We start from the raw sequence: 9,004 nt of genomic DNA on the forward strand, positions 1-9,004 counted from the left end.
GGATATTTTTCACATCATTAAAACTGAGAGATTTAGGGGGTGCTTGGGTGGCTCGGTTAAGGTTTTGACTCTTGATTTCCACTCAGGTCATGATTTCACAGTTGTTGAGTTCGAGCCTCACATTGGGCTCTGCATTAACAGTGTGGAGGCTGCTTGGGATTCTCCCTCTCTCCCTCTCTCTCCGCCCCTCCCCCACTCACTCTCTATCCCTCTCTCAAAATAAAAATAAACGGAAAAAACTGAGAGATTTAAAAAGTACTTATGAATACATTTTAAAGTAATGCTAATAAACCAAATAGGACATCAATGTAAACAGCTTTTTAAATGACAAATAATTATATTTTAAGAATTTATGAGGGGTGCTTGGGTGGCTCAGTCAGTTAAGTGTCCGACATCAGCTCAGGTCATAATCTCGCGGTTTGTGAGTTCGAGCCCCGCAGCGGGCTCTGTGCTGACAGCTGGGAGCCTGGAACCTGCTTCGGATTCTGTGTCTCCCTCTCTCTCTGTTCCTCCCCCACTCGTACTCTGTGCCTTTCTCTGTCTCTCAAAATTAAATAAACATTTAAAAAAAAATAAACAATTATGAGAACAGTGAGATCGTTTTACATTTTTGCAAATCTCTTTAACTTCTGGTTTAAGAGAAGACCACTGTATTTTCACATCTGCTTCTGCATTCAAACTGCTGCCTGCGCTAGCTTGGTTGAAGCATATGAATATGGAGCCTCACACAGATATGTAGCTGGAAAGGAAGTAGTTTTATAGCCTTTCCAGATATTTGTGATTTAAAAAAAAATTTTGTGGGGGGGGCGCCTGGATGGCTCAGTTGGTTGGGCGACAACTTCGGCTCGGGTCATGATCTCATGGTTTGTGAGTTCGAGCCCCATGTCTGTCTCTGTGCTGACAGCTCGGAGCCTGGGGCCTGCATCGGATTCTGTGTCTCCCTCTCTCTCTCTGCCCCTCCCCCACTCATGCTCTGTCTCTCTGTCTCAGAAATAAATACATATTAAAACTTCCTAAAAACTTAAAAAAATATTTTGTAATGTTTATTTATGTTGAGAGAGAGAGAGCGTACGCACATGCACAATTGGGGGAGGGGCAGAGAGAGAGAGACTCCCAAGCAGGGTCCCCACTCAGCGTGGAGCACAACGCAGAGCTCTATCCTACAACCGTGTGATCGTGACCTGCACTGAAATCAAGAGTCAGAAGGTTAACCAACTGAGCCACCCAAGAACTCCATTCTTTTTTTTTAATTCTTCTATTTTATGAATATTCTCTTTTTGTTTAGTGTTTATTTATTTTTAAGAGACAGAGAGAGACAGAATGTGAGTGGGGGAGGGCAGAGAGAGAGGGAGACACAGAACCCGAAACAGGCTCCAGGCTCTCAGCTGTCAGCACAGAGCCTGACGCGGGGCTCGAACTCACAGACTGTGAGATCATGACCTGAGCCGAAGTCAGATGCTTAACCGACTAAGCCACCAAGTCACCACCAGAGATTTTGGATTATTGATTCAATCTCCTTACTTGTTATAGGTCTAATCTGACTTTCTGGTTTTTTTTTTAGTTTTGGTAGTTTGTGTGTGTCTATGAATTTGTCCATTTTATCTAGATTATCCACTTTGTTGACACATAGTTATTCGTACCATTCTCTTACAATCCTTTTTAGTTTTGTACAGTTAGGAGTGATATCCCTTCTTTCACTTCTGATTTTAGTAATTTGATTCCTCTCTGTCTTCTATTTTAGTTAATTTACCTATAGATTTATTTATTTTGTTGATCTTTCCAAAACATTAACTTTTGGTTTCGGTGATTCCCTATTTTTTTTTTCTATCTTGTTCCTCTCTGCTTTCACTTTTATTATTTTCTGTTACATTTGAGTTTAGTTTACTTTTTTTTTTTTTTTTTTTTTTAGTTTACTTATTTATTTCGAGGAGGGGAGGGGCAGAGAGAGAGGGAGAAAGAATCCCAAGCCGGCTCCTCACCATCATCGTGGAACTGGATGCGGGGCTCAAACCCATGAACTGCGAGACCGTGACCTGAGCTGAAACCAAGAGTCCATGCTTAACCGAATGAGCCACCCAGATACGCTGAGTTTAGTTGACTTTTATTTTTCTAGTTCCTTAGGCAGTGGAGTGAGATTGTTCATTTGAGATGTTTATTCTTTTTATGTGTAGGCATTTACTGCTATAATTTCTCTCTGTGCATTGCTTTCAGTGATCCCCACAGGTTTTGATATGTTGCGTATATATATGTATACACACAAGCGCGTGTGTGTTTCAATAGACTTTATTTGTTACAACAGTTTTAGCTTCACAGCAAAATTGAGTGGAAAAGTACAGAGAGGCCCCATATACCCCTGCCACCACCCCCACCCCCACAGTCTTCTCCCCTATCAACGTCCCACATCAAAGTGATATGGTTTGTACAATCCATAAACCTGCACTGACACATCATTATCACCCAAAGTCTACAGTTTACATTAGGGTTCACTTTTGGTGTTGTACATTTTTTGGGTTGGGAATGACATGTAGTCACCATGAAAGTGTACAGAACGATTTCACTGCCCTGAGAATCCTCTGTCCACCTATTCCTCTCTCCCTTCCCACTGACCCCTAGAAACCACTTATCTTTTTTACTTTCTCCAGTGTTCTTTTCATTCATCTTGAGGTAGTATCTGATTTCCCTCGTGATTTCTTCTTTAATCCATTGGCTGTTTAAGATTGCATCACGGGGCGCCTGGGTGGCTTAGTCAGTAAAACGTCTGACTTCCGCTCAGGTCATGATCTCGCGGTTTGTGAGTTTGAGCCCCAGGTCGGGCTCTGGTCTGTTTGCTCGGAGCCTGGAGTCTGCTTCGGATTCTGCATCTTCCCCTCTCTCTGCCCCTCCCATGTTCATGCTCTGTCTCTGTCTCTCAATAATAAATAAATGTTAAAAAAAAACATTTTTAAAAAAAAAATTTTTTTTCAACGTTTATTTATTTTTGGGACAGAGAGAGACAGAGCATGAATGGGGGAGGGGCAGAGAGAGAGGGAGACACAGAATCGGAAACAGGCTCCAGGCTCTGAGCCATCAGCCCAGAGCCCGACGCGGGGCTCGAACTCACGGACCGCGAGATCGTGACCTGGCTGAAGTCGGACGCTTAACCGACTGCGCCACCCAGGCGCCCCAACATTTTTTTAATAATAATAAAAAAAGATGGTATCACTTACTTTCCACGTATCTATGAATTTTCCAGTTTTCTCTTTGTGACTGATGTCTAGTTTCATTTCATTGTGTCAGTGAAGATACTTTGTATGATTTCAGTCTTATGGAGTTTATTGAGACTTCTTTGGGAACCTAAAATATAGTCCATGCTGAAGAATATTCTATGTACAATAGAGAAGAATGAGTATTCTGCTGTTGCTCAGCAGAGTGTCCTATTATTGGATGAAGTCTGTTAGGTTTAGTTGATTTATAGTGAGTTTTAAGCCCGCTGTTTCCTTACTGATCTTTCATCTAGAAGATCTATCCATCATTAAAAGTAGGGTAGTGAAATCTCAACTATTACTGTGGAAGTTCTATTTCTTCCTTCAATTTTTCATTGAGTGTCATTGCATGCTTTACATATTTGGGGCCTCTTTGGTTTGGTACATATGTTTATAATTGTTATAGCCTCTTAATTGATTCTTTTATTAATACATCATGTCTTTGTCTCTTATAATGAAGAAAAAATGTGTATGTAACAAAAATATAGAGAGAATGTCTTTCTTTATATATATATATATATATATATATATATATATATATATATATATTTATTTATTTATACTGAGAGAGACAGAGACAGTGTGAGTGTAGGAGGGGCAGAGAGAGAGGGAGACAGAGAATCCCAAGCAGGCTCTGCACTCTCAGCATGGAGCCCGATGCAGGGCTCAGACTCACCAAAGTGTGAGATTATGACCTGAGCTGAAAGCAAGAGTCAGAGGCTTAACTGACTGAGCCACCCAGGCACCCCTAGAATGTCTTTCTTAAGCCTCTTTTGACTTCTGGTCCATTTTGTCTGAAACTAGTAGAACTACTCCAGCTACTTTTTTAGTTACTATTTGCATGGAATATAATTTGCCCATTTTTTCACTTTCAACATATTACTGTTTTTGACCTAAAGTTAGTCTTTTGGTAGCCAGTGCACATGGGAACATGGGTCACGTGGTAGGACCAATAAATAAAGAATAATAAAAAGCAAAAAAAATAAAAAAATAAAGTGAGTCTTCTGGGGGGTACCTGGCTGCCTCCGTTGGAGGAGCACGTGACTCTTGATCTCAGGGTCACGAGTTCAAGCCCCACGTTGGGTATAGAGATTACTTAAATAAATATTTAAAAAAATAAAGTGAGTGTTTTGGAGGCAGTGTATCCTTAATTATTGAGATCCATACTTGACTTTATTTTTTTCTCTTTTCCTTAAGCTTTCCAAAATTGATATCATCCCCTTAATAAGATAAATTCCTTAGTCAAAATTCCTTTACTTACCATCTCCAGTTGCCATCATTTATCATTTTGTTTCAGGATTCTTTTTTTTAAATTATTTTTTAATGTTTATTTATTTTTGAGAGAGAGAGAGCACGAGCTGGGGAGGGCCAGAGAGAGAGGGAGACACAGAATCTGAAGCAGGTTCCAGGCTCTGAACTGTCCGCACAAAGCCTGACGCAGGACTCAAACTCACAAACTGTGAGATCACGACCTCAGCCAAAGTTGAACACTTAACCGACTGAGCCACCCAGGCGCCCTGTTTCAGGATTCTGGTTAATAAAACAGCAAACATTTAGACAGTATGCATTATGTGCGTGGCACTGCCCTGAGAGCTTTCCTATGTTATTTCCATTAATTCTCACAACAACCGTATGAGGGTGGCACGATTTTTATGGGAAAACTGAGGCAAGGGGCTAAGAAATTTGCCCAAATCATAGGGCCATTAAGTGGCAGTCAGGATTTAAACCCACTCATCCCTGCAACCTCTCAGATAAGCCAATTCTAAAGCTGTTAGGAAAAAAATAAGCAAGATTACCCAAGAAAAAAATTTAAAACTACAATAATTAAACTTGTGCATTATTTTTTTTAAGTTTATTTATCAAAAGTTGCATGCTCTATTGACTGAGCCAGCCAGGTGCCCCAAACCTCTGCCTTATTAAAAAATATATATAGGGGCGCCTGGGTGGCGCAGTCGGTTAAGCGTCCAACTTCAGCCAGGTCACGATCTCGTGGTCCGTGAGTTCGAGCCCCGCGTCGGGCTCTGGGCTGATGGCTCAGAGCCTGGAGCCTGTTTCCGATTCTGTGTCTCCCTCTCTCTCTGCCCCTCCCCCGTTCATGCTCTGTCTCTCTCTATCCCAAAAATAAATAAACGTTGAAAAAAAAAAATATATATATATATATATATATCATTGAGGGGTTCCTGAGTGGCTCAGTTGATTAAGCGCTTAGTCCAACTTCAGCCTAGATTGTGGTCTTGCCGTTCCTGAGTTTGAGCCCCGCATAGGGCTCTGTGCTGACAGCCTGTTTCAGATTCTGTGTCTTCCTGTCTCTCTGCCCCTCCCCCACTCACGCTCTGTCGGTCTCTCTCTCAAACATAAACATTAAAAAACGTGTAAACAAGAAGGGAAAAGCTTTAAAAAATTAAAATAAAATAAACTATCATTGAGACAGGATTAAAAATCCCAGTAGAAGCTCAAACCCACCTGAAAACTTGTTATATAATAAAGGTGGCTTTCTGTAACAGCCTAGAAAAAGCAGATTTCAATAAATGGTATTGGAATACTGGCTAATTGGATCCTGCTTCATACCTTACCATAAAATAAACTGTAGGTGGATCAAAAGATCTAAACACAAAAAAGTAGAACCAAAAATACCAGACAAAAGCATGGCAACGTAATCTTGGATTGGGGAAGGCCTCAGTACAACAAATCCCTAAAAGCCATACAAAAATAGTGAGTTCTACCTAAAATAAACTTATGCCATACAAAATAATACAAAATAATAAATTCTACCTAAAATAAATTCATGCTGAAGGCCACATACTCAGTCAAAGCCTAAACTGGATAAGACAGATTTAAGTCACGGACTAAGGACTGATTTCCTTAATGCAGAGAGAATTCTTCAACGTTTTTTTTTTTTTTTTTTTTTTTTTTTTTTTTTTGGGACAGAGAGAGACAGAGCATGAACGGGGGAGGGGCAGAGAGAGGGAGACACAGAATCAGAAACAGGTTCCAGGCTCCAAGCCATCAGTCCAGAGCCTGACGTGGGGCTCGAACTCACGGACCGCGAGATCGTGACCTGGCTGAAGTCGGACGCTTAACCGACTGCACCACCCAGGCGCCCCAATGCAGAGAGAATTCTTAAAGATCATTAAGACCAACCACCTAATAAGGAAAAGGGGCAACGGATAGGGAACAATAGCTTACGGCAAAAGAAAATACAAGCGGCTCTTAAATAAGATGTTCAACCTCAATCATAAAATAAAATCGAAGCCACTTTTTAATTTATCAGTCTGGCAAAATTACAGTATTAATACTGTATTGGTTAAAAAAATACTGTGTTGGCTTCAGCAACTATGTAGGGTTGGGTCTCGTCTTGCTTTAAAAAGATAAGAAAAATCAAAGCCAAATGATTTGTCTCAGGTGTAGGTTACTGACTAGTTCCTAATTTGTTGGACTCCGAAACTCATGTCCTTAATCAATGAACAGCGCTGCTTCCCATACACATTAAGAATTAAACAGAATTAAAAGAAGGTAACACTTGAGAATTGAGATTAGGGTTTCTCAGTATCACTGCCATGGACGTTTTGGGCAAGGTAATTTGTTGCAGTGGGGAGGGCTGTCCTGTGCATGGGAGAATGTTTAGTGGCATCCTTGACATCTATCCACTAAATACCAATAACACCTATCCTCCACAGCCCCTTACCTGCCAATTTTGACAGCCCCAAATGACTCCACACATTGCCAAATGACCCCTGGTAAAATTTCCCCGGTTGAGAACCGCTGCCTTAAATATTCCTACCTTCTAATGTAACCTAAGAGATCAAGAAAACAATATTATGCCCAAAGGCAGTCACTGTTGTAATACTGAGAAGCAGACACATCCAGGGGTGCAATATGGATGAAAGATTTAAAAAAACTATGGCATATCTAGCCAGTGTATTACAGAGTTGTTCACAATGCCCGTATGATGATGGAAACTAGAGAATCAAAAATTGATCCTTTAAAAATAATGGCTACAGGGGCGCCTGGGTGGCTCCGTCTGTTAAGCGTCCGACTCTTGATTTCAGCTCAGGTCGTGATCTCAGGGGTTTGTGAGTTTGAGCCCCACATCAGGCTCCACGCACTGACAGTGTGGAACCTGCTTGGGGTTCTCTCTCTCCCTCTCTCTCTGTGACCCTCCTGCACACTCTTGCTCTCTCTCTCTCTCTAAATAAATAAATAAACTTAGACATGGAGGAAATGTTAACGCATGTTGCTAAGCAAAAGTGGCCAGGCTGAAAGGCTACATACTGTAGGACTCCAACTACACGACATTCTGGGAAAGGCAAAACTAGGGAGACAGCAAAAAGATCTGTGGTTGCCAGGAGTTACAAGTGGCAGGAGGGATGGACCAATAGAGCATAGATTTTTTGGACAGTGAATCTACTCTGTATGACATGTAATGGTGGGCACATGTCATTATAGATTTGTCCAAATTACAAAGAATGTACAATGTCAACATTAGTACATTAGTGAACCCTAATGTAAACTATACTTCCAGTGATGACAATAATCAACATCGGGTCATACGTTAGTATGACTATATTACTTTGGCGGGGGGTTGTTGATAGTGGGGGAGGCTGTGCATGCGTGGAGCCAGAGTATATGGGAAGTCTCTGTACCTCTTGCTCAATTTTGCTGTGAACCCACAACTGCTCTAAGAAAGTCTATTTAAAAAAAAAAAAAAATCTTCAGGCTTTAAAACATGTCTGACCTGTTCAAACTTTAGAGAAAAACAGAATCTTCCCCTTATTTATTCAGCTTCTTAGACATGCGATTAAGGACTAGAATGATCTTCCTTTGGCAAAATATGGTTCCATCACCACTGATAACCCAAATTAACGGTGCTGAGTGGTGACTTTAGTAACACATTCTTGTATCAGAGCAGTTAACAGCGAGTGCTAATGGGTCAGCCTTAAATTCAAACCTAGCCGAGGCACTTAACACCTCTGATTCCCTGGATCCATTACTGAGACCTCTGAACTGTCAATTTCATTTTCTTTTTTAAGTAGACTCCACACCCAATGTGGGGCTTGAACTCACAACCCTGAGATTAAGTCGCATGCTCCACTGACTGAGCCAGCTGGGCCGTCTCCCGTGAACTGTCAATTTCTTACTTGCAAAATGGGGTTGTTATCTTAAAAAATGGTAGTCACCTAAAAATGCCTGGGACATAGGGGTCCAAATGTCAAGGGAAAAATAAAACCACAATTGTGTTCTCATGAAAAAACAACTTACATATACGAATCTTAACTAAGTCCAAAATGTATTTTGGCGGTAGTAGGATACGTAATTTTAAGATTCAAACTTCTAGCGTCCAAATTTTCTATAATAAACATGTATTGTTCATACACAGGAGACTTTTTTTTTTTAGAGAGAGCAAGCAAGTGCACCAGGCTCCATGCTCAGCAAGGAGCCCAACCTGGGGCTCGAACTCCTGACCCTGGGATCATGACTTGAGCCAAAATCGAGTCGGATGCTTAACCAACCGAGCCACCACGCTGCCCCAGGGAACAAACATTTTAAAAACCATAGCACAAAAACTGTAGAAAAGAATATTTTATTGAAACAGTTTCTCAATTAACAATGGACCAAAGTACAATTTGACTCAAACCTGTCCAACCAGCCTCAACCGCTAGTGAAAGAACTCAAACATACAGGATGGGGTGGGACCCTTAAGTCTCATATCTGCCAATGTGGCAAAAAAAAAAAAAAAAAAAAAAAAAAAAAAAAAAAAAAAG

Source organism: Herpailurus yagouaroundi, unplaced genomic scaffold (genome assembly GCF_014898765.1).
Source record: "Herpailurus yagouaroundi ecotype Mexico unplaced genomic scaffold, PumYag 161, whole genome shotgun sequence".
NCBI classification, from domain to species: domain Eukaryota; kingdom Metazoa; phylum Chordata; class Mammalia; order Carnivora; family Felidae; genus Herpailurus; species Herpailurus yagouaroundi.